The 27,502-nt window shown below is 39.2% G+C and overlaps 1 protein-coding gene across 2 annotated transcripts in view; it reads right to left on the bottom strand.

Moving 5' to 3' along the window:
- Positions 1-609: 609 nt before the first annotated feature.
- HDAC2 (histone deacetylase 2) overlaps positions 610-27,502 on the bottom strand; it is a 64,375-nt gene continuing 37,482 nt past the window's right edge. The window contains exons 15-17 of one of the 2 annotated variants that reach the window (XR_007519047.1): positions 26,685-26,777; positions 15,918-15,991; positions 610-1,091 (exon numbers count right to left, since the gene is read on the bottom strand). The gene's annotated coding sequence lies outside the window, so the exon portion shown is untranslated. Of the gene's footprint in view, positions 1,092-13,501; positions 15,992-26,684; positions 26,778-27,502 lie in introns of those variants that run through there. The other variant, XR_007519048.1, reaches the window with a different exon arrangement.

A 27,502-nucleotide genomic window follows, 5' to 3' on the forward strand; every position in this document is an offset into this window, starting at 1 on the left:
TTAACACATAAATGAACCAATATAAAAAGTTTAATTCAAATATAAAGTTTATAACCACATGTAGTTTAATGTTTTGTACATGTAAGTGCTTATTATATGCTTTGAATAGATTCTATGTAAATTTTTTTAATGTAAAAATTGTTAAAACAACACATTCAAAATGTGAGAAATTTTCCTTGTTGAAACAAAGAACAACAAAATATATATAGAATGTTGATGATGGTATTAACTATAAAATATCACAATTTGGTATCCACCATCATTACTCTGGTTAGAAACATATGGAAACACTTTATGGGCTTGTTAAAACTTTTTGACCCATTTGGATAAAACATTGTCTAGAATTTAATCATCCTGATATCAAGCTATTTTTAAACTGCCATCCTACATTTTCACTCCAAAAACACTCCTATGCTTATACAAAAGGAATTGAAAAATTGTCAGAGAATTTTATTTTCCGAAGTGTGATAAGCTTCATTCTTCTAAGAGGATCAAAGGGCAAGAAAACTTTGTTGAAGGTTTCTTTGCAAATCAGTAAACAGAAAATTTTTTCAGGAAAGCATTGAACTTGTGGAGTTAAAAAAAAAATTTCACTGGTTAACTATTTTTATAATTCGATTCTAAAAACATTACCTCTCTGTATTTCAAAGAAGATTTTAGTGTCTTACGTGATCAGCAATGCAGTCACTTACAAAGCATGCGGAAATCGCAGAGCTAAATAGCGGACTTGTATTTATTGTGTTTGGTACGTGCACGTGCCCTAGGGATAGCTAAACGTGTGTACAGTACCCCTTTGTCTCCTCGTAGAAACCTCTCTACACTCTGTTATGAATTATATTGTTTAAATATGTCCACACTCACTTTCAGGAGAGTTATTTCCAAGTTGGTTTCAAACTGAACACATGTCGCATCTGTTTTCTGTTTGTGAATATTGAATGCTTGGCACTTTAATTGGGATATTTTTCCTTGGAATGAAATAATCTCAAATATTCGCTTAATCAAAACATCAGTTTCCTTTCCAGTTTCCATCGTGGGCTGTTGGTAGATTTCCCAGTCCTGTTCTCCTGTGCAGCACCGAGGGACCCGCTCTCCTTGATGAGTGTGAGGGAACAGAGGGGGACGGAGTTAACATCCGGGCCTTGGCTCTTCCCATCTTCTCCCCGTTCCCTTTCTTATCCCACCCGATTCGAGTTCTCACATTCAAGTACTCTTGAAAATTTTAACTTTCGTCCTCTTCTGATAATTTATATTCCCCCTTCTCCCCCCACACCCCGCCTATTTTTCCTTTTTCCTTGAAAATCTTAATGGGAGCAGAAGAATTTTTCCCACAGGCCAAGTTCTGTGAAGCCAGTGGAAACTCATGGCTTCTGCTGCTGCCAAATTCAGGCAAAAGCTTTTATGGGGCCTTGATCTTTAGGACATACGTGTTTAAGGGAGATTAAGCAACTAACGACAACAAGAACAAGCCTCGCAGCACGGATACAGTGGAGCAGGGTGGATTGGAGCACAGAGAGGCTGGAGAATAGGCAGACAGAGTAAGAGGCTGTTGCAGTCACCCATAGGGGAAATGGGGACAGTCATTACTGAAGACCTGGACGAAAACAACCATTTGTTACCGGGAAAGCACAGGCTTCACAGTCAGAAAGAGCTGGGTTTAAATCTCAGCTCAGTCACTTCTCAGTTGTGTGACCCCACGCAAGGTGCCAAACTGCTCTAAACCTACGTTTCTCTACTTATAAAACAAGTGTGAAATTAGCGTACTTAATTATTGTAAAGACTAAATTGTAAAGCTTTTTAAATACCTAATATTTAGAAGCTCACTGTTGAAATGTGATTTAAAATGAGCATATTCAAAAGACACTTATGAAGGAAGAAACAAGTGCCGATGGATTGAATACAAGAAAATTGAGGAGAAAAAGGAGAAAGAATCTAGCCCGGCACTAAACTTCACTACTAAATTCATCAATTTTACTCCAAACAGAAGGAGCCCTGGTGGCACAACAGTTAAGCGCTCAACTGCTAACCTAAAAACTGGAGGTTCAGACCCACCCAGCAGGTCTGTGGGAGATCTCCTCCCAGAAAGATTACAACCACAGAAAATTCTATGGGGCAGTTCTACAGTCACGTGGGGTTGCTATGAGTTGGAAAATGACCTGACAGCACCCAACAACTCCAGACTGACTCCCCTTCCCAAGCGCATTATTTGTGTCAGTGAGCTAGATACCTTCTTTCTCTTTCATGTCCTGTATTCATTCCATCGGCATTTAAGTATTTGTGACGAGGCAGTCCTTCGGACAAGCTAGGCGGCCATGGTTTTCTCCACTCCTCTCCCCACTGGCTTCTTTAGGCCTCCTGGCTATCTTGAAATTGGGGATAACATGAGAGTACACTGCAGAATTGCTGCATTGCACCTCAGATTCGGTGCAGCAAAGCAGGGTCTGGTGGTGGTGTCAGAGGGTTTTCAACATTTTTAATGTGTACAGTTCAGTGATGTCTAATTACGCTCTTCATGTTGTGCAACCATCACCACCCTCCATCTCCAGTTTTTTCCATCAGTTTTACAGAAGCTCAGCCTCCTCTAAACTGACATGAAAAATATTTTAGAACAACTTATTTAAAAACAACAACAAAAATCAGGTTAAAGAACACCATGTGTAGAATGCGATCCTATTAAAAAAAAAAAAGAACACATAAATATATAATGTATAGTAGGTGCTTGAAATGATATTTTCTGATTACCTATGATAAGACCAAAGATGATTTTTACTGTTTTCTTTGTATATTTCCAGAATTTTTTTTTTTTTTTTTTTTACCACAGAACAGTTATGCACTGCATAAGGTCTGTTTAGGCAACATTCAACTGCATGTATGTCCGTGGTCCCATAAAGTCATAACAGAGTTCAGAAATCCCTATTCCAGAACGGAACGTAGTGGACTTAACTAGACGTAGCAAACGCAATAGGTTCCCACATGCAACACGTGTATCTCATGTCTCTTGTATACAAAGAAACTGCCCTGCCAGGGGTATAATGGTACAAAAACAAACAAACAAAAAATCTGCTTCTGTCAAGTCTATTCCGATTCATAGCGACCCTACAGGACAGAGTGGAACTGCCCCGTAAGGTTTGCAAGGAGTGGCTGGTGGATTAGAACTACTGACGTTTTGGCTAGCAGGCAAGCTCTTAACCACGGCACCACCAGGGCTCTGTATAATGATACAGTATATATGTAATCTGTAATACATCTGTCCTGCTCATAACTAATGCCTATATTAGCTTATGTATGTACTGTACTTCCTATCATTATTTTAATGTGAACTTCCTTCAGTTACAGATAAAAAGTTTACTGTATAACAGTGTGTGCTTTGACCTGTAGGCAGCAACAACCCATCTCATTTATCTTATGTCTCTTGAGTGTTGCAGCACTATCTCAATGTTTAATTTTCTTTTGAAAATATTACCGTGAAATGTGTTATGCTCCCAAACACAGCAAAACCAGTGCCAGTGATACCAGCAGCAAGAGGCAAAGTAGAAGTACACATTTGGAAGTAAAACAAAAGATTATTAAACAACATAAAGGAGGAAAATCAGTGAATGCTATTGCTCATGATTTAGGCACATTGGCACAACATCCATATCACTTAACGTCCTAGTTCACAGAACATATCACTGGACGATAAGTGATGCATTACTGTACAAATACACATGAAAAAATTATTTTCTATGGTAAGCATTTATCACTCTTACAGAAATAAAGTGTTTTTACAAAAGAACGATTCTACTACTCAGCACAGAAGAGAGTATTGTGACTTTATATTCTTGAATTATCTGCTGGACAACATTGAATCCCACGTACCACTTCCTGGTCATTTATTTAGCCCTAGGGTGTCTTCCTACAGTTTATTCCCATTGGCTGGACCTCCCTAACTCTTTGTTGTTGTTCTTAGGTGCCATTGAGTCCTTTCCAGTGTGCCAGTTTTGACTCAGAGGGACACAGAGAAACACTGCCCGTCCTGACAATCATTGCTATGTTTGAGCCCATTGTTGCAGCCACTGTGTCAAACTATCTCGTTGAGGGTCTTCCTCATTTTTGCTGACCCTCTACTTTACCAAGCATGATGTCCTTCTCCAGGGACTAGTACTCCTGACAACATGTCCAAAGTAAGTGAGATGAAGTCTCACCATCCTTGCTTCTAAGTAGTATCCTGGCTATACTTCTTCCAAGGCAGATTTCTTATTTATTCTGGCAGTCCATCATATATTCAATATTCTTTGCCAACACCATAGTTTAAATGAGTCATTTCTTCTTCAGTCTTCCTTATTCCTTGTCCACCTTTCACATGCATATAAGGTGATTGAAAACACCTGGCTTGGGTCAGGCGCACCCTAGTCCTTAAAGTGACATCTTCTCTTTTTTTTTAACACTTTAAAGAAGTCTTTTGCAGCAGATTTGCCCAATGCAATGTGTTGTTTGACTTCTTGACTGCTCCTTCCATAGATGTTGATTGTGGATACAAGTAAAATGAAATCCTGGACAACTTCGATCTTTCCTTCATTTATCATGATGTTGCTTATTGGTCCAGTCGTGAGGATTTGTGTTTTCTTTATGTTGCAGTGTAATCCATACTGAAGGCTGTGGTCTTTGATCTTCATCAGTACAGTACGTGCTTCAAGTCCTCTTCACTTTCAGCAAGCAAGGCTGTGTCATCTGCAAAATGCAGGTTGTTAATGAGTGTTCCTCCAATCCTGATGTTACATTCTTCTTCATATAATATGAATTATTATATATCCTTCATATAATCCAATTTCTCGGATTATTTGCTCAGCATATAAATTGGATAAGGTGAAAAAATACCACGCTGATGTACACCTTTTTCGATTCTAAACCACGTAGTATCCCCTTGTTCTCTTCAAATGACTGCCTCTTGGTCTATGTCCAAGTTCCTCATGAGCACAATTAAGTGTTCTGGAAATTCTAATCTTCACAATGTTATTCATAGTTTGCTATGATCCACAAAGTCCAATATCTTTGCATTGTCAGTAAAACACAGGTAAACATCTTTCTAGTATTCTCTGCTTTCAGCCAAGATCCATCTGACATAGCCTTTGTTCCATGTCCTCTTCTGAGTCTGGCTTGAGTTTCTGGCAGTTCCCTGTCGATGTACTGCTGTAACCACTTTTGAGTGATCTTCAGCAAAATTTTGCTTGTGTGTGACATTAATGATATTGTTCAATAACTTCCTCATTCTATTGAATCACTTTTCTTTGGAATGGGCATGTATATAGATCTCTTCCAGCTGGTTAGCCAGGTAGCTGTTTTCCAAATTTCTTGTCATAGGAAGTGAGCACTTCCAGCCTTGCATTTTTTTTTTGTTGAAACATCTCAATTGGTATTCTCTCAATTTCTGGAGTCTTGTTTTTTGCCAGTGCCTTCAGTGCAGCTTGTACATTCTCCTTCAGTGCCACTGGTTCTTGATCATATACTACCTCCTGAAATGTCTGAATGTCGACTAATTCTTTTTGATATAGTGACTCTATGTATTCCTTCTCTCATCTTTTGATGCTTCCTGTGACATTCAACTTTTTGCCCATAGAACACTTTACTATTGCAACTCAAGGCTTGCATTTTTTCTTCAGCTCTTTCAGCTAGAGACATGCTGAGCGTTTTCTTCCCATTTTTGTTTTCTTTCCATAGCTGTTTAGTTAGCGTTAATCCAGGTCAGCAGTGTCCTCTGAAATGCTTTGTGGAGAAAAAGTATTCTGTGTTCAATAATTTAGAGAAATGTGAACATCATACTTCTTTGTGGAAGATTCCCAAGTATATCTTCAGATTCAGAGTTCTGTGAAACTCCACTTGAAAATAAACCTATTTAATCCAATATTTACTAAAATTACTTGAACACAGAACCCTTTTCTTGTTTTATCAACTATTAATATACCATGGAAATAGTGTCTTTGGAGACTATGAAAGGTACTGGCTTAAATGTTGATCCACTGCTTTGTTATGGATTTTCAGTTTTTTTCTGAATGAAATTCAAATTAACTGATATATGCAATACCTAAAGACTCCTTTAGAGTCTTTCCAAGGGACAGGTCAGTATCTGTCATTTTCCTTTGTTCTGTGGTAGGTCTCCGTCATAATGGTCTGCTGACAACAGGTTCTAGATTTTTAGCAAGTGTTCTACAGTTACACTTTCGGGTTTCTTCAAGCTTCTGTTTGAAAATAAAGCAATGGAAATTCCAAAAGTTTGCTCCTCTATAAGATTTTTTTCACCCCCATTTTTTCTTTCATTATTTGAAAGCTAGAAAAAGTTAATATTTCTGTGATAGAAAATTAAACAGATTGTGCTCTCAGAGCGTCATTTTAAGAAATTATTTTATCTAATATATATTTTCATTGTAGTTAAGTTGAAAATAGAGATAAACAGAAGGCATACATAACTGGTAAAATGTTATCATCAAAGGCTTGCAGCTTGCTTTCAAAAGATGCTCATTCACTAACTCTGTCTTTCACTCAGATATAAATTTCTAGTCGATCATTTGTGTATCTGTAAAATGTTTGCAAACAAAGATAATTTATGATGGTATGTGCCAATTTCCAAATTACGCTGAATTTAACTTTCTAAAGTATGTTCTAACTACAATGAATCTTTCCATTGATACAATATTCAAAAAATTAAGACAATCCAAAAATCACAGAGTAACTCAAAATGCCAAATTTTGATCTGCTCTGTAGAGTGGAATTAGGCATTAATAAGAACTAATATTTTATGCTGAGCGAAATCAGTCAGAGGCAAAAGGACAAATATTGTATAAGACCACTATTATAAGATCTTGAGAAATAGTATAAACTGAGAAGAACACATACTTTTGTGGTTACGAGGGGGGGAGGGAGGAAGGGAGGGAGAGGGTTTTTTACTGATTAATTAGCAGATAAGAACTGCTTTAGGTGAAGGGAAGGACAACAGTCAATACATGGAAGGTCAGCTCAACTGGACAGGACTGGACCAAAAGCAAAGAAGTTTCCGGGATAAACTGAATACTTCAAAGGTCAGCGAAGCAAGGGCGGGGGTTTGGGAACCATGGTTTAAGGGGACTTCCAAGTCAATTGGCAAAATAATTCTATTATGAAAACATTCTGCATCCCACTTTGAAATGTGGCATCTGGGGTCTTAAATGCTAACAAGCGGCCATCTAAGATGCATCAATTGGTCTCAACCCACCTGGAGCAAAGGAGAATGAAGAACACCAAGGCCACACGACAACTAAGAGCCCAAGAGACAGAAAGGGCCACATGAACCAGAGACCTACATCATCCTGAGACCAGAAGAACTAGTTGGTGCCCGGCCACAATCGATGACTGCCCCCACAGGGAGCACAATAGAGAACCCCTGAGGGAGCAGGAGATCAGTGGGATGCAGACCCCAAATTCTTATAAAAAGACCATACTTAATGGTCTGGCTGTGACTAGAGGAATCCCGGCGTTCATGGTCCCCAAACCTTCTGTTGGCACAGGACAGGAACCATTCCTGAAGACAACTCATCAGACATGAAAGGGACTGGACAGTGGGTAGAAGAGAGATGCTGATGAAGAGTGAGCTAATTATATCAGGAGGACACTTGAGAGTGTGTTGGAATCTCCTGTCTGGAGGGGGGATGGGAGGATAGAGAGAGTTGGAGGCTGGCAAAGTTTTCATGAAAGGAGAGACTGGAAGGGCTGACTCATTAGGGGAAGAGCAAGTGGGAGTAAGGAATAAGATGTATATTAACTTATATGTGACAGACTGACTTGATTTGTAAACGTTCACTTGAAGCTCAATAAAAGTTAATAATAAAAAAAAAGAACTAATATAAGGCCGAAGATGAAGAAATTGAAGATTTTTACCAACTTCTGCAGTCTGAAATTGGGCAAACACGTAATCAAGATGCATTGTTAACTACTGACAATCGGAATGCAAAAGCTGCAAACAAAGAAGGAGGATCAGTAGTTGGAAAATATGGCCTTGGTGACAGAAATGACACTGGAGATCACATGACAGAACCTTGCAAGACCAGCAAGTTATTCATTGCAAATGCCTTTTTTCAACAACATAAACGATGACTATACACATGGACCTCACTGGATGGAACACACAGGAATCAAATCAACTACATCTGTGGAAAAAGGTGATGGAAAAGCTTGACATCATCAGTCACAACACAGGGGCCAATTGCAGAATAGACCATTAATTGCTTATATGCAAGTTCAAGTTGAAGTTGAAGAAAATTAGAACAGGTCTACGAGAGCCAAAGTATGACCTTGAGTATCCCACCTGAATTTAGAGACCATCTCAAGAATAGATTTGACTCATTGAACACTAATAACTGAAGACAAGTTGTGAACTGACATCAAGGACATCACACATGAAGAAAGCAAGAGGTCATTAAAAAGACAGGAAAGAAAGAAAAGATCAAAATGGATACCAGAGTAACTAAATTGAAAGGAAGAAATGATGAAGTAAAAGAGCTGAACAGAATATTTTACAGGGCAGCTGGAGAAGACAAAGTAAAGTATTATAATGACATGTGCAAAGACCTGGAGATAGAAAACCAAAAAGGAAGAACACACTTGGCATTTCTCAAGCTGAAAGAACTAAAAATTCAAGCCTTTAATTGCAATAGTGAAGGGTTCTACAGGGAAAATATTAAATGACACAGGAAACATCAAAAAAAGATGGAAGGAATACACAGTCACTGACGTTGGACCCTTTCAGGAGACAGCATGTGATTAAGAACCAATGGTACTGAAGGAAGAGGTTCAAGCTGCACTGAAGGCATCAGCAAAAAACAAGACTCCAGGAATTGACAGAATACCAATTGGGATTTTTCAACAAACAGATGCAGCACTGGAAGTGCTCACTCCTCTATGCCAAGAAATTTGAAAGACAGCTACCTGGCCAACTGACTGGAAGACATCCACACTGGTACCCATTCCAAAGAAAGGTGATCCAAGAGAATGCAGAAATTATCGAACAATATCATTAATATCACACACAAGTAAAATTTTTCTGAAGATCATTCAAAAGCAGTTACAATAGTACATCGACAGTGAACTGCCAGAAATTCAAGTCGGATTCAGAAGAGGACAAGGAACAAGGAATATCATTGCTAATGTCAGATGGATCCTGGCTGAAAGCAGAAAATATCAGAAAGATGTCTACCTATGTTTTACTGACTATGCTGAAGCGTTAGACTATGTGGATCATAACAAATTATGGATAACATTGAGAAGAATGGGAATTCTGGAACACTAATTGTGCTCATGAGGAACCTGTACTTAGACCAAGAGGCAGTCGTTCAAACAGAACAAGGAGATACTGAGTGACTTAAAGTCAAGAAAGATGTACATCAGGGTTGTATCCTTTCACCATACTTATTCAATTTGTATGCTGAGTGAATAATCCGAGAAGCTGGACTATAGGAAGAAGAACATGGCATCAGGATTGGAGGAACACTCATTAACAACCTGCGTTATGCAGATGACACAACCTTGCTTGCTGAAAGTGAAGAGCACTTGAAGCACTTACTGTACTGATGAAGATCAAAGACCATGGACATCAGTATGGATTACACCACAACATAATGAAAACACTAAGCTTCACAACTGGACCAATAAGCAACATCATGACAAATGGAGAAAAGATCAAAGTTATCAAGGATTTCATTTTACCTGGATCCACAATCAACATCCATGGAAGGAGCAGTCAAGAAATCAAACAACATATTGCATTGGGCAAATCTGCTGCAAAAGACTTCTTTGAAGTGTTAAAAAGCAAAGATGTCACTTTAAGGACTAGGGTGCACCTGACCCAAGCCATGGTGTTTTCAATCATCTCATATGCATGTGAAAGCTGGACAATGAATAAGGAAGACTAAAGAATTGATGCCTTTGAATTATGGTATTGTCAACGCATATTGAGTATACCATGGACTGCCAGAAGAGCTAACAAGTCTGTCTTGGAAGAGGTGCAGCCAGAATGCTCATTAGAAACATGAACAACAAGACTTCATCTCACAAACTTTGGACATGTTATTGGGAGGGACCAGTTCCTGGAGAAGGACATCATGCTTGGTAAAGTAGAGGGTCAGCAAAAAAGAAGAAGACCCTCAACAAGATGGATTGATACAGTGGCTACAACAATGGGCTCAACCATAACAATGATTGTGAGGATGGCACAGGACTGGGTAGTGTTTTAATCTGTTGTACACAGGGTGCCTATGAGTCAGAATTGACTCAATGGCACCTTACAACATAACAACAAATGTAAAATGAGCACTTGCAATATGCCAGGCACTCACTAAGCCCTTTTATATGCATTATCTTATATCATTCTCACAATCAACTATGGGATCAGCACCATCATTTTAGCATCCTCTTTGTACACATGTTATGGATTTAATTGTGTCCCCCCCAAAATGTGGGTTAATTTGGCTAGGCCATGATTTCCAGTACTGTGTGATTTTTCATCATTTTGTTATCTGTTGTGACTTTCCTACGTATTGTAAATCCTACTTCTATAATGTTAATGAAGCTGGATAAGAGGCAATTATGTTTATAAACCAGGATTCAATCTACAAGATTGGGCTGTATCTTGAGCCAATCTCTTTTGAGATATTAAAGACAGAAGCAAGCAGAAAGACATGGGACCTCATGCCGCCAAGAATGAAGAACAAGGAAGGGAGAGCGGCCTTTGGACCCAGGGTCTCTGCACTGAGAAGCTCCTAGACGAGGGGAAGATTGATGACTAGGACCTCCCCTCAGAGCCAACAGAGGGAGAAAGCCTTCCCCTGGAGCTGGCACCCTGAATTAGGACTTCTAGCCAAATTTCTCTTTGTTAAAGCCGTCCCCTGTGATATTTCTGTTATAGCCACACTAGAAAACTAAGACAACAGATTAGGTAATTAAGGAATGGTGAGACTAAATCATTATGCCTTAAATCACACATTAACAGTGGCAGAGAGGACTCCAGTTTTAGTCTTTTGCTCTCCTTCCCTTTCTGAACAATTTGATCAAAAAAACTTTTAGTTAAAGCAATTCAAGGTAGGTGCCAGCTCCTGGAGGAGCATAAAAGCAGAACATCAAAGTCAGAGAGGGCAAAGAACTTGGGGGGCAGGCCAAAATGAGGATCATAGTCAGTACAAGTTGAAGGGAGCATCTACACAAAGTGTGTGTGACTAGGTGTTATGGATTTAATTGTGTCCCCCCCAAAATACATGTTGTAAAACCTAACACCTATAGTTGTGGTTATAATCTCATTTGGGAATGGGTTTCCTTTATTATGTTAATGAGGCAGTATTCATGTAGGGTATGTCTTAAATCACCCTTGTTTGAGATATAAAAAGAGCAGACTGAGCAAGCAACAAAGCAAGCAAGTACCACTGGGGGAGGACAGATGCCACACCACATGAGATCTCCAAGGAACCTAGAAACAGAAGCTGAAAAGAGACAAGGACCTTCCCCCAGAGCTAACAGAGAGAGAATGCCTCCCCTAGAGCAGGCACCCTGAATTTGAACTTCTAGCCTCCTGAACTGTGAGAAAATAAATTTGTTTGTTAAAGCCACCCAACTGTGGAATTTCTGTTACAGCAGCACTAGGTAACTATGTAGGTTATTTTATGTTAGAGGCCAAGTGGGGTCACTTTCCCTTTGTTCCCTGAGCCCTAACTTCAGAGTTCTTTCCCATCTCAGGGTCTGTTGTATGCTGTTCCCTCTATCTGGGGTGTGATGGATTGGTGTCCCCCGCAAAGAAGATATGTTGAAGTCCTAGCCCCTGTACCTGTGAATGTAACCTTGTTCAGAAATAGGATCTTTGAAGATGTTATCAGTAAGGTTAACATGAGGTTATAATGGAGTAAGGTAGATCCTAATCCTATATGACTAGTGTCCTTATAAAAGAGAAAATGCACAGAGGAGACAGAGGAAGGGTGCCATGTGACGCTGCAGCTGCAAGCCAAAGAATGCCTAGGACTACCAGAAGCTGGGAGAGAAGCATCAAAGAGATTCTTCCTCAGAGCTTCAGAAAGGATCAATATGACCAACATCCTGATCTCAGACTCTCAGCCTCCAGAGCTGTGAGACAAACACCGTCTATTCTTATAAGCCACCCAGTGTGTGGTATATTCTCCTGGCAGCCCTAGGAATCTAATACACAGGACACGATACCCCGCTCTTCACTGGACAAACTCCTACTCATTTTTTAGGTTCCAGCTGAAAAGTCACTTCCTCTGAGAGACCTTCCTGATACCTTCTTCACCTACGTCCCCCCCTCCACATTCCAATCTAAGTTAATTCTGTCACTGTTCTCTTCATAGCACTCCTCCTTTTCCTTCATAGAGAACTCAACAGAACTGAAACTGTATACTTGTCCACATGTTTGCTTGTTTAATGTCTGTCTTCTTCACTAGACTCAAGGTACTGAGGACCAGTGATATGAACACCAGTATCAAGGCACCATCTATGACACGGCTTCACATAAAATAGGCACATAGATTTTGTTGAATGAAGGAACGAACCATTAATTCACAAGTTTTTTTTTTTTTTCTGCCAATAAATATTCTTCTAAAACATATTTGTTTATGATGCATACTATTCTACTGCATGCTGGACCTGTTAAAGACCACTTGGGTGCTACCCAGTGGAGATATACTGCAAGAAATGATGCATTTAAAAATTACTTTAAAGAGAAGAAAAATAAAAAGTACATTAACTAGTTAAAATAATTTTTAAAAAACCCAAGTGGCAGTCATGTGCTTAAAAGCCTAAATAAGTGGCTTAGAGTTCCAATTAGAGACACCCTGGCATCATAATTGAAAGTGGCCTTGTAGATCACCTTAGACAAACCATTCACCTTGACTTGTCCAAGGTCCCACAATGAAATACAGGATTCAATGCTCTCTAAGTTAAACCCCAGTTGTTTCCTTAGCTAGTGCATTTTCCTGGTTGCTCTTCTTTTTACTACTTATGTCTGTCCATGAAAGAGCTTCCCATGCCTTTCTACCAATGAAGGCTGAAGACAGGAGTTGCAAACTCAAATGCTGTGGGAGCAGAAAGTACAGTAAAGCAAGGATGCATTCTTACGGGAACTGGAGGGAGCTGGGTTGGGATGCCCATCAGAAAAAGTCAACTGCTCCTGGGTTCCAGCAGAATTTTACCCTGTGGGAACAAGGTCCCAATACTGTCAGTCGTAGGATATTTCAAAAATCTGAATTTCTGGCTTCTCTAGAAAACTTAAAGTTTTAAATGTTGACAACTAATGTAATTTTGTAAAACACATTTTGAAAGCTACTTAGAACACATCTTATGGTCAAATTCAGCTTTGGGGTTTGAGGTAAAGGAATAAATGTTTATTTAGCACTTACCACTCATCAAGGACTATTCTAGAAGCTTTACATGTTATTTCATTTAAGTAATAATTAAAAAGATGTGTGTATTATATGTATGTATAATTTTATCAAATTACTATGTACATATTTTTATTACTCACATAGTTACTAGGCTTACAGTGAAGGCAACAGTTCCCTGCTACCCTATCTCCCCACTCTTAATTTCTTGCTCCCCTCATGCAAACATTGTCAACTCTTTTGGTTTTCTTCTAGCATTTACTTACCTCCAGAGTTCTAAATAAATTATTTCGCTATTTCTTGATTTTTTCCCATTTTGATCAAACACATCGTATGCTTGCCCACCTCCTATTCTTTCAACATAGTTACATCACTTTTGTGATATTAATATAGTGTTTACACTGATATACATCAATTATTCAAAATTGAACCATGTGACACACTTTGATTATATTTTTTCTCATACAATGTTTTGCTTTCCTTTGGAGTTAGTAATTGCCTCTTCATTTTGCTTTTTGTTTCCCATGTAGCAATCACTAACCCCCAAACCCACTGGCAGAGCTGAAATTCTCCTCTGAATATATTCAAATTCACTGGGTGAGCTGTTACTTGTTTTCTTCACAGAGACCTCCCTTCTGCAGCCTTCTGCCTTCCTGCTTCCTTTTGGACTAGCTGCTTTCTAAGATGGGAACTGCCTTTGCCCATCTCCTGTGGTGGAGTCCCTGTTACTATTTCTACTTCTTTCCTTTTTTGGCTTACTCTTTGGTTTGGTGAGAGCTCATCCTTTAGTAGAAAGGGTACATTGGAGAGAAAAAAAAAAAAACTGCTTTGCATGTCTAAAAACATCTTTATCCTACCCTCCTGTTAAATCAATATTCTGATTGGACATAGAATTCTAAGCTGGAAATCATTTTCTTCGAAATTTGACTTTTAGACATTTTTCTATTGAATTCTGGCTTCCAGTTTTGCTCTGCTACTATTCTGATCCCCAGTCCCTGTACTGGATTATTTTTCTCTCTGGAAGCTTCTGGGATCTTACCTCCATCTACAATGCTCTGAAGCTCCAGAAGATGTGTTTTGGGTGGGTCTTTAGGTGGCTCTTTTTTATCTGGCAATTCACATCCTTCCAGTTCTGGGAGTCTACTGTTCTATTTCTTTGATAATTTAGCAATCTGACCCCATGGACAGAATGGTTTATGGCTTACTACCCCACCACACACTCTAGGTAACACCAAAGAGCTGTCTGGAAAGCGGAATGAGGCCAGTTGTCAATTTTTTACCTCTCAGCAACAAATACACTCTTCACTGCCTGCAATGCAAAAATGGGGTTGAGCCCTTTAAATATTTGTACTTTGCCAAGTGGCATGATGTTAAGCTTTGTTGGTAGAGGGTGATGGAGGAGCAGTGCAGGAGGAAGGGGCTTCTCTTCTCCTGGTTTTGGTGTGCTCTTCTCAGCAGGCCCTGGCAGCGCACAGAGCTTCCGCGGAGCCCCATACCTGATTTCTAGCAGCCGGGCCCTGCAGTGCATGAGCAGCAGCAGCACCCAGCGGCCGGCAGCTTCCCCTGCACCGCTCAGGCTTTCATGGCAGAGTGACACCGGCAAGACACCTCCCTGTGAACAGTTTTCCCTGGCATTCTAGAGGGCAGATTCCCAGCAAGTTCCACCCATGCAGCACTGCAGTGATTCTCTGCCATGAATCTGCCCTCTCCAAGGTCTGGATCTCGTCCTGGTTTACATGGGGGCTCTTCCTCAGGCACTAACTAGCTCAGCCCTAGGGGTAGCGGCTGCTCTTTCATCTGTTATTTCTGTTTTTTTAAAGAGTTCTCTTTACTTTTTACCAGCCATCCCTCATTACTACAGCCCCGTTATGATTAATGCATACCTTAATTTTTCCTGTTCTAATTAGTGTGGTTTCTGTGTTTGATAAAGAGAAACTCTGGGCTCTGTGACTTTTATATTTTTCCAATAGCAATTCTTGGTATGATGAACTGATTTAAAACTATTTTTTGTAAATGAATCTGTATGGAAAAGATCGACATTAGGAAAGGATCTCTAGTAAGTGTATCTTATTTAGCAACCAAGGAACATATTTCAAACTTTTTATAAACGAGGCTTAAGGCACACTATTGTTTGGACCTTAAAGATCTTGCCACTCAAGGATGGTAAAAGCATTTCATCTTTAAGAACAACTCTGATTAACTGTAGTGCCCCATCTGGGTTGAGAAGGCTCTTAAGGCCAGAAAGCAAGGACTGGTCTGTGATGTCTGCCACAGGTAAAAGAGAGGGAATGGTGGGAAAAGCAAGGTTATTTGTTAGCTGTTACCAAGCCAGTTTCACAGATTACAAAGAAACGGAGGTGCAGGGACCTAAATGACTTGCCCAAAGTGAAAATTTCATAATGTAAAAGCTGGGCTACATCCATATTTATGATTTCCAGTACAGTACACAGCCCATTACATGTTGCTGCTCTAAGTGATGATGTTTTGAGGAGATTAGGTAAGAAGACGGTACAAACGAGTGTAAGATGAGGCTGTTACCTTACACAGCTATGAGGGTCCAGGTGTGTATATCTGGGCAATCGGATATATTGCCCACCATAGCCACAGTAGACCTGAAATAAAATGGACGTATACAATTTTAAGCCTAACTCTAAAAATAGAAAGTCAATGATTTAATAGCATATGTTAATTTGGTTTTCAAACAAGTCAGTTTTAAAAAGGGTTCACATCTTAACAGGTTTCAAGAGACTACTCAGCATCAAAAGGGGACAGAACAGATACAGTACCTAAGTCCATTACATATAAACTTTATACAAATAAATGTGTCTGAGAATAATACTTTTTTAATTCACAGAAAAGAAGTTTTATCTTTACATTAGATGGTAAAGAGGATAATAGTTAATAATGGTTTTAACTTTAGAATACAGACAACATTTTTTCTTGGAAAATATTGTTTGTCCACTTCAGGTAATTAGAGCATGTTTATTGCACCTACTTGCACAAACTTTCTTATTCAGATGCTGAGTGGAAAAGAGCCTACCTTGAGCCTATGGAAACCAGAAATTCAAACCACTTAAAAGAGTATAACGTCTGAAACGCCAATGAGATGCAGGCCTCCCATTCTCGCCCATGAGGGCTTAGTTATCCATCACCAGAGCACATGAGGGTGTGTTCAGATACTCAAGCTCACCTAGAATCTAATCAAAGGCAGCACAGTCCCGAACTTCCCTGCTGCTGTTGTTGTTAGGTGCCGTTGGGTTGATTCCAACTATAGTGACCCCATGTGCCAGAGCAGAAATGCCCCATAGGGTTCTCTAGGTGGGAATCTTTATCGGAGCAGATCGCCGGGTCTTTCTCCTGAAGAGCTGCTCACTGGGTTCAAACTGCCAACCTTTCGGTTAGCAGCCAAGCACTTAATCACTACACCACATAGAGATTATTTTCCTGCTAGACTTTGGAATTAGGAGATTTTTGAAGTGCCTTTCTCACTTAAGGACATAGTGTCAGTATAAAAAAAAAAAAAATTCTTGATTCTTGTCTCTTTAAATGTTCAGTTTATCAGTTGCTAGAAACATGATGACCTGTTGTTGGCATTTGTTAAGCAGCAACAGTTTGGATAATGTGTTCTTTTTTACCTTAGAAATTGCTTTTCTGTACCTTCTGTTTACTGGAAGTTTTATCAGTCCATCAGTCTATTAAGTGTACGCCACGTGACTGGAGGTGACTGAAATGTTGATTGCGGAAGAAATTCTCCTTTTCAATGACAGAAAACTAGTTCAGCACTAGCATTCATTTCATTGTAGTTTTGACAAGAAAGTCACAAGTAATCAATTACTACTAGGAACAGTCTACTGTGTGTTTTAGGGACCAGGGATTAGTGTTATAATTGTTCTATTTTAAAGAAAAACCTATTTCAGTACATAAAATTATAGTATTTTAATTCAGATAATATTGAATACTATTAATATTTGTTACTCTGCTTGTTAAATGGACCACCAAGTGAATACAGGAGAAAATGCACAAATAATAATAGAAAAAATGTAAACAGTGGAATATCTGCCATCTTGTGGTGAAGTGAGGGAAATACAGTGATTGTTAAGCAGCTTCTAAATACTATAAACCCTCCTGAGTATTATTTCTCCATATAGCATTGCTACTCATTTGAATAACCAGTAACACCAATTATCATGAATTAAGTTGCATTCCAGAAAAACGTGTGTCAACTTGGCTAGGTCATGATTCCCAGTATTGAGTGGTTGTCCACCATTTGGTGATCAGATGTGACTATCCTATGTGTTGTAAAGCCTAACCTCTATGATGTTAATGAGGCAGGATTAGAGGCAGTTATATTAATGAGGCAGTACTCAGTCTACAGGATAGGCTACATCTTAAATCAATCTCTTTTGACAGATAAAAGGAGAGCTAAGGAAGCAAAGAGCTAGGGACCTCATGCCACAAGAATGAAGAGCCGGAGTGCAGCATGTCCTTTGGACCCAGAGTCCCCATGCTGAGAAGCTCCTAGAGCAGGGGAAGATTGACGACAAGGCTCTTCCCCCATAGCCAACAGGGAGAGATAGGCTACCCCTGGACCTAGTGCCCTGAATTCAGACTTCTAACCTCCTTAACTGTGAGAGAATAAACTTCTGTTAAAGCCATCCAGTTGTATTTGTTATAGTAGCACTAGGTAACTAAGACATCAATAGCTTTATTTTTATTCAATCACTCACAACCATTTTGATTGACATATTATCCTGAGTAAGTCCCAGTGGCATTAATATTCCACCCAACTTGTCCATCTCATTAGCCTCCCTGAAAAAATGAGGTCTCAAAAGATTACTTCTCTATCAACAATGCCCTAGTAGTTTGATACTAATGTAGCCCATTCAGTGTGTACAACTACACCGTAGGATTTAAGACTTCTCCTGTAGCATGCTTTTGGTCCTCCTTTACCTGCCCTTAAAACAGCAGCAGCTAACACTTTAAAAAAAAAAAAAAAAAAAACAGTTGCCGTCGATTCTGACTGATAGTCACCCCATGTGCTGATGGTGAGCCCCGCGCTCCATAGGGCTTTCAATGGCTCCTCTTTCAAGAAGCAGACCACTAGGCCTTTCTTCTGAGACACCTCTGGGTGGACTTGAACCTCCACCCTTTCAGCTGGTAGCCAAGCACTTTACTGTGTATACCACCCAGGGACTCTAGCTAACACGTACTGAGCACTAACTAATCCTTACAATGCTGTGAGATAGGAACTATTACTATCTTCCTCATTTTAAATTCAGAAGCAACTAACGCAGAGAGGCTAGTAACATACAAGATTATGGTGAAAAAAGATCTTAAGCTATTGAAACTGTGACTTGATAGCACACAGATCGAAGTTTTCATTTAAAATGTCAAAAACTTGTGTCATTCCGGATTACAGAAGACATTAAGGATGGAATAAAGAAATTCATAGAATCCAGTGAGAATGAAAACACTTCCTATCAGAACCTTAGGGACACAGCAAAAGCGGTGCTCAGAGCCCAATTTATATCAATAAACGCACACATCCAAAAAGAAGAAAGGGCCAAAATCAAAGAACTATCCCTATGACTTGAACAAATAGAAAGACAGCAACGAAAGAAACCCACAGGCACCAGAAGAAAACGAATAATAAAAATTAGAGCTGAACTAAATGAAATAGAAAACAGAAAAACAATTGAAACAATTAACAAGACCAAAAGCTGGTTTTTTGAAAAACTCAAAAAAAATTGATAAACCATTGGCCAAACTGACAAAAGAAAAACAGGAGAGGAAGCAAAAAACCCAAATAAGAAATGAGATGGGTGATATTACAACAGATCCAACTGAAATTAAAAGAATCATATCAGATTACTATGAAAAACTATACTCAAATTTGAAAACCTAGAAGAAGTGGATGAATTCCTAGAAACACACTACCTAACTAAACTAACACAAACAGAGGTAGAACAATTAAATAGACCCATAACTAAAGAAAAGATTGAAAAGGTAATAAAAAAACTCCCAACGAAAAAAAGCCCTAGTCCAGACGGCTTCACTGCAGAGTTCTACCAAACTTTCAGAGAAGAGTTAACACCACTACTACTAAAGGTATTTCAGAGCATGGAAAAGGATGGAACACTACCCAATTCATTCTATGAAGCCACCATATCCCTGATACCAAAGCCAGGTAAAGACACCACAAGAAAAGAAAATTATAGACCTATATCCCTCATGAATGTAGATGCAAAAATCCTCAACAAAATCCTGCCAACAGAATTCAACAACATATCAAAAAAAGAATTCACCACGACCAAGAGGGATTCATACCAGGTATGCAGGGATGGTTCAACATTAGAAAAACAATGTAATCCACCACATAAATAAAACAAAAGACAAGAATCACATGATTTTATCAATTGCTGCAGAAAAGGCATTTGACAAAGTTCAACACTCATTCATGATAGAAACTCTCAGCAAAATAGGAATAGAAGGAAAATTTCTCAACATAATCAAGGGCATTTATATGGGTTTTGGGATACAAAGCCAACAGCCAACATCACCCTAAATGGAGAGAGCCTGAACACATTCCCACCAGACAAGGATGCCCTTTATCACCACTCTTATTCAACATCGTGCTGGAAGTCCTAGCCAGAGCAATTAGGCTAGATAAAGAAATAAAGTGCATCCGGATTGGCAAGGAAGAAGTAAAAGTATCTCTATTTGCAGTTGACATGATCCTATACACAGAAAACCCTAAGGAATCCTCCAGAAAACTACTGAAACTAATAGAAGAGTTCAGCAGAGTACTGGGATGCAAGATAAACATACAAAAATCAGTTGGACTCCTATACACCAACAAAAAGAACATCGAAGAGGAAATCACCAAATCAATGCCATTTACAGTAGCCCCCAAGAAGATAAAATACTTAGGAATAAATCTTACCAGAGACGTAAAAGACTTATACAAAGAAAACTACAATACACTTCTGCAAGAAACCAAAAGAGACTTACATAAGTGGAAGAACATACCTTGCTCGTGGATAGGAAGACTTAACATGATAAAAATGTCTGTTCTACCAAAAGCGATCTATACATTTAATGTAATTCCGATCCAAATCCCAACGACATTCTTTAACGAGATGGAGAAACAAATCACCAATTTCATATGGAAGGGAAAGTGAGGCCCCAGATAAACAAGGCATTACTGAAAAAGAACAAAGTGGGAGGCCTTACTTTACCTGATTTTAGAACCTATTATACCTCCACAGTAGTCAAAACATCCTGGTACTGGTACAACAAAAGATACATGGACCAATGGGACAGAATTGAGAATCTAGACATAAATCCATCCACATATGAGCAGTTGATATTTGACAAAGACCCCAAAACAGTTAAATGAGGAAAAGACAGTCTTTTTAACAAATGGTGCTGGCATAACTGCATATCCATCTGCAAAAAAATGAAACAAGACCCATACCTCACTCCATGCACAAAAACTAACTCAAAATGGGCCAAAGACCTAAAACGATAAAGATCAAAAATCTGAAACGATAAAGATCATGGAAGAAAAAATAGGGGCAATGTTAGGAGCCCTAATACATGGCATAAACAGTACACAAAACATTATAAAGAATGCAGAAGAAAAACTAGACAACTGGGAACTCCTAAAAATCAAACACTTATGCTTATCCAAAGACTTCACCAAAAGTTTAAAAAGTACCTACAGACTGGGAAAAAGTTTTTAGCTATGACATTTCTGATCATCACCTGATCTCTAAAATTTACAAAATACTGCAAAAAGACAAATAACTCAATTAAAAAATGGGCAAAAGATATGAATAGACACTTCACTAAAGAAGACATTCAGGTAGCTAACAGATATATGAGGAAATGTTCACGATCGTTAGCCATTAGAGAAATGCAGATCAAAACTATAATGAGATTTCATCTCACTCCAACAAGGCTGACATTAATCCAAAAAACACAAAATAATAAATGTTGGAGAGGCTGTGGAGAGATTGGAACACTTCTACACTGCTGGTGGGAATGTCAAATGGTACAACCACTTTGGAAATCGATTTGGCGCTTCCTTAAAAAGCTAGAAATAGAACTACCATAGATCCAGCAATCCCACTCCTTGGAATATATCCTAGAGAAATAAGAGCCTTTACACAAACAGATAATATGCACACCCATGTTTATTGCAGCACTGATTACAACAGCAAAAACATGGAAGCAACCAAGGTGCCCATCAACGGATGGATGGATAAATAAATTATGGTATATTCACACAATGGAATACTACGCATCGATAAAGAACAGTGAGGAATCTGTGAAACACTTCATAACATGGAGGAACCTGGAAGGCATTATGCTGAGTGAAATTAGTCAGTTGCAAGAGGACAAATATTGTATAAGACCACTATTATACGAATTTGAGAAATAGTTTAAACAGAGAAGAAAACACTGTTTTGTGGTTATGGGGGGGGAGGGAGGGATGGTGGGAGAGGGGTATCCACTAATTAGATAGTAGATAAGAACTACTTTAGGTGAAGGGAAAGACAGCACACAATACAGGGGAGGTCAGCACAATTGGACTAAACCAAAAGCAAAGAAGTTTCCTGAATAAACTGAATGCTTTGAAGGCCAGCGTAGCAGGGGCAGGGTTCTGGAGACCATGGTTTCAGCGGACATCTAAGTCGATTGGCATAATAAAATCTATTAAGAAAACATTCTGTATCCCACTTTGAAGAGTGGCGTCTGGGGTCTTAAATGCTAGCAAGCAGCCAACTAAGAGATGCATCAATTGGTCTCAACCCACCTGGATCAAAGGAGAATGAAGAACACCAAGGACACAAGGTGATTACGTGCCCAAGAGACAGGAAGGGCCATATGAACCAGCGAATACATCATCCTGAGACCAGAAGAACTAGATGGTGCCCGGCTACAACTGATGACTGCCCTGACAGGGAACACAACACAGAACCCCTGAGGGAGCAGGAGAGCAGTGGGATGCAGACCCCAAATTCTCATAAGACCAGACTTAATGGTCTGATTGAGGCTGTAAGGACCCTGGTGGTCATGGCCCCCAGACCTTCTGTTGCCCCAGGACAGGAACCATTCCTGAAGCCAACTCTTCAGACATGGATTGGGTTGGAGAGGGATGCGGTGAGGAGTGAGCTTCTTGGATCAGCTGTACACTTGAGACTATGTTGGCATCTCCTGCCTGGAGGGGAGATGAGAGGGTGGAGGGGGTTAGAAACTGGCGAAAAGGACACAAAAAGAGAGAGTGGAGGGAGAGAGCAGACTCTCTCATTAGGGAGAGAGTATTTGGGAGTGCGTAGCAAGGTGTATATGGGTTTTTGTGTGAGACACTGACTTGATTTGTAAACTTTCACTTAAAGCACAATAAAAATTATTTAAAAAAAAAAAACCTGTGTCATTTATATCACAATATAGAATAAGGAATTTTATCAATCCCAGAAATCAGAGTATTTCTGCCAAAGCCATACAAGCCAGAAGATGCAAATGAATGACTTCAATATAAAAACTTCAAAGACTCTCCCATTGACAGAATGCTAGTAGCTGTGGTAGAAGAACAAATATTATTTAAATAACAACTTTGTAGTACTAATCTGATTTGGAACAAACATTCACTCATACAACAGGGAAATTAGAAAAAAACAAGGACAATACAGCAACCTCTTCACGAAATTAAAACATGCCCCCCTCCCTTTTGTTTTTTAGAATTTTTTCTTTTAAAATACCATTTTAAAAGCTAAAAATGATAGTAGTTACTTTTCCCCACCACAGATCACATGATTCTTCCAGAAAAACCCACTGCCAAGTCGATTTTGACTCATAGCGACCTTATAGGACAGAGTAAACTGCCCCATAGGGTTTCCAAGGCTGTAATCTTTATGGAAGCAGGTTGCCACATCTTTCTCCCCAGGAGCAGTTGGAGGGTTCGAACAGCCTGCCTTTCAGTTAGCACCCTATCACTTAACAAAATCCTGTCTTCTGTTTTGGCACTTTTAGCCACCTAACAAGTCTTCCTCCCCCTGGGAAGAAATGAAATTCAGATCAGTACTATTGTTTCAGCGACACTAAACTGCATGAACCTGAAAGCACGGATCTGCAGTAATAATTCGCAAAAAGAAGGCAGCTCTAACGTTGTGTAAAATTTCTGCCCCTCTGTCCCCAACTGCTTTTCAAAAATGTTTTTCAGTTAAAATTTTTCTATAGGAAAATTTCACATGGTCCAACATTCAAATGGCACAAAGGGAATATACAGTGCAAAGTCTGTTCCCATGAAGGCAGCCAATTCTCCAATGCTACCAGTTTCATGATGAGCTTTCCTAAATAGTACGTAATCAAGTAACTCTGTGTATTTTTTTTTGCAGATAGTATGTGAATGACATGTGGTTCTGCACCTTCCTTGCTTTTTCATGTAATATGTCTTGAAGATCTTTCCAAATAGTACTCTATGGTTGTATGGGGAAACCCTGGTGGCGTAAAGGTTGAGCTACGGCTGCTAACCAAAGGGTCAGCAGTTCGAATCTGTCAGGTGCTCCTTGGAAACTGTATGGGGCAGTTCTACTCTGTCCTATAGGGTCTCTGTAAGTTAGGACCGACTTGACGGCACTGGGTTTTTATGGTTGTATGGAGCCCAAAAGGCTGGCAGTTCACATCTACCAGCTGCTCCTTGGAAACCCTACAGGGAACTTCTACTCTGCCCTATAGGGTTGCTGTAGGTCAACAGCAATTTTTTTTTTTAATTTTTTTGGTTGATAATATCCTTTCATACAGATGTATCATTTAACCCATTCCCTATGGAACGTTTAAGTCTTTTTAAACATTTACTATTCTAAACAACGTTGCATAATGAAGGCTGCTAAAAGTCATTTTACACATGAACAGGTTTATGTTAAATTTCTCAAAGTGGAATTTTGAATCAAAAGGTAATTTAGATACAGAATGTCAAATTAAGTTCGAGACTGTATTGACTTACACACCCTGGCAAAATGTTTCCTCAAACTTTTGCCGATTGTTTTTTCCAATCTTTAATGAGTTTTAAAAATTAGGTTAAAAATTATCTCCATAGCTTTTAATTTGCATTTCCTATGTGAGGTGAGCTTAAAGATTTTCATATTTAAGAACCATTTGTACCTTTCTCAGTTAACTGTTCACATTCTTTGTGCATTTTTATTAAAATATTTTTCTATCTTTAAATATTAGCCTTTTATAGATAAGTGGTTACTCTGGTGAAGGGTAAGACAGTGCACAATACTGGGAAGCCGGTACAACCTGTATAAGGCAAGGCCATGGAAGCTCCATAGACACATCCAAACTCCCTGAGGGACCAAATTGCTGGGCTGAGGGCTGTGGGGACCATGGTCTCAGGGAACATAAGCTCAGTTGGCATAACAAAGTTTATTGTTCTACATTCTACTTTGGTGAGTAGCATCTGGCGTCTTAAGAGCCTGTGAGCCGCCATCTAGGATACTCCACTGGCCTCACCCCTTTGGGAGCAAGGAAGAATGAAGAAAACTAAAGACACAAGGGAAAGACTAGTCCAAAGGACTAATGGACCACATGTACCACAGCCTCCACCAGACTGAGTAGAGTACAACTAGATGGTGCCCGGCTACTACCACTGACTACTCTGACAGGGATCACAATAGAGCGTCCTGGACGGAGATGGAAAAAAAGGTAGAACAAAATTCTAACTCAAAAAGACCAGATTTGCTGGCCTGACACAGGCTGGACAAACCCTCAGAATATGGCACCCAGGCACCCTTTCAGCTCAGTAATGAGGCCACTCCTGAGGTTCACCCTTCAGCCAAAGATTGAACAGTCCCATGGAACAAAACAAGACTAAAGGGGCACACCAGCCCTAGGGAAGGGACTGAAAGGTAGGAGGGCACAGGACAGCTGGTAATAGGGAACCCAGGGTTGAGACGGGAGAGTGTTGACATGTCGTGGGGTTATTAACCAATGTCATACAACAATGTGTGTACTGTTTGATGAGAAACTAGTTTATTCTGTAAACCTTCATTTAAAGTTCAATAATAATAATAATAATAATATTAGCCTTTTAACTGACAAGCTGCAATCCCTTCCCATCCTTCCAATTTATCATTTTCCTTTTGACTTGGCTCATTAGTTTTTAGCCTGCATAACTTGGCAAGTGTATCATTTCTTTTAGATTGGGTTTGACATACACAGAAAGGCCTTACCCACTCGAATTACTTTTAAATGTCTCCTATGGTTTATAACACATACAGTTTCACTTTCTTTTCCAATTGAAATATTTGATTCTACGGATATAAGGCATAAAACTTTTCCTTTTGACTACCTATATCCCAACACCACTTATGGAAGAATCCATCCTTTCTGGATTTGAAACAGTACTTTTATCTTACTATTAATTTCTAAAGGTATTAGGGTATTTTTCTGGATATCCTACACTGGTCTTTCTCACTAAACACCAGAACCATAGCTTATTCCCATTTCTATTTCTAGAAATGTTTGTAGTTGCTACTGTAAATGGGGTCTTCATTCTCCCCATAGATTTTCTGGTTGTTGCTTGAATATATAATAATCATTGATTTTTACATGTTAATGTCATACCAAGTCACCTTGATGAATCTGCTGGCTTATAAATTTCAGATAATTCTCCAGGTTTTAGTTTTACATACATAAATGTGTCTATTTGTATATAGGAAAACAAAGAAAACCTCCCAAATGTGCCCAAGAAGGTTCACTACAGCACTGTTAAAAACTGTACAGAAAAAATAATTTTTTAGAAAAGGAAATAAGAGTATGTCAATGAAGAGATGGGTTATTTTAAACATTTCTCATTATCTTCTTTTTTGTTTTTATACTGGAATATAATTACATGGTAGTTAAACTACAGTGAGATGGCAATAGTGATCACAACAAAGAATGAAAAAAAGCAAGTTACAAAAGTATATGTGATACCATTTGCGAACAAGTTCCACACACTAAGTACATTTCACTATTGACCTAATGATGGAAACCAGTTCTGTAATACCTAATGTTTTAAAGGTTCATGGATTGCTGATAGGAATACCAAACCAAACCCACTGCCAACCAGTCGATTCTGACTCCAGCAACCACTACAGGACAGAGTAGAACTGCCCTCAGGGGTTCCAAGGAGCAGCTTGTGGATTCTAACTGCTGACTTTTGGGTTCGCAGCCCTAATTCTTAATCACCGTGCCAGCAGGGCTCCAACAGATATACAGTAAAAGAATAAAAACATGAATAAGTAAAATACATACAAATTTCAGAATACTGGTTCCTTTTGAAGAGTGGGAGGGAGGAAAATGAAATGGCAAAGTGCATGAACAGGGCATCTTCAAATTCTTCATCACCTAAGTGCAAAAAAAAAAAAAAAACTGAACTTGAAGCGAATATGACAAAAATTGAACATTTGTAAATCTGGGAAGGTGCATGGGTGTTCAGTCTAGGTACTTTTGCAATAATCAGAAATATTTCAAAATAGCAAACAGTTGTAGAGAAACATTTTTGACTGATCTGTCTTCTGGCATTCCATAATTTTTATTTCAAAAGAATCAATTTGAATCTGGCAAAAATAAGGAAGATTTCCCTGATTTTGACAAACTCCTAAAATGCTTTATTTTCTCCTTCACACATCTTTGTGTTGTTGTTGTTGTCAGGTGCCGTCGAGTCAATTCCTACTCATAGTGACCCTGTGTACAACAGAAGGAAACAATACCCTGTCCTGTGCCATCCTCACAATCCTTGTTATGCTTGAGCCCATTGTTGCAGCCACAGTGTCAATCCATCTCATTAAGGGTCTTCCTCGTTTTCAGTGACCCTCTACTGGAAACCCTGGTGGTCTAATGGTGAAGTGCTACCGCTGCTAACCAAAAGACCAGCAGTTTGAATCCACCAAGCGTGATGTCCTTCACCAGGGATTGGCCACTCCTGGTAACACGTCCAAAAGGATGAGACATAGTCTCGCCATCCTTGCTTCTAAAGGGCATTCTGGTTGACTTCTTCCAAGGCATGTTTGTTTGCTTTTTTGGCAGTCCATGGAATATTCAATATTCTTCACCAACGTCACACTTCAAAG

This window comes from Elephas maximus, chromosome 1, assembly GCF_024166365.1.
Source record: "Elephas maximus indicus isolate mEleMax1 chromosome 1, mEleMax1 primary haplotype, whole genome shotgun sequence".
NCBI lineage: Eukaryota > Metazoa > Chordata > Mammalia > Proboscidea > Elephantidae > Elephas > Elephas maximus.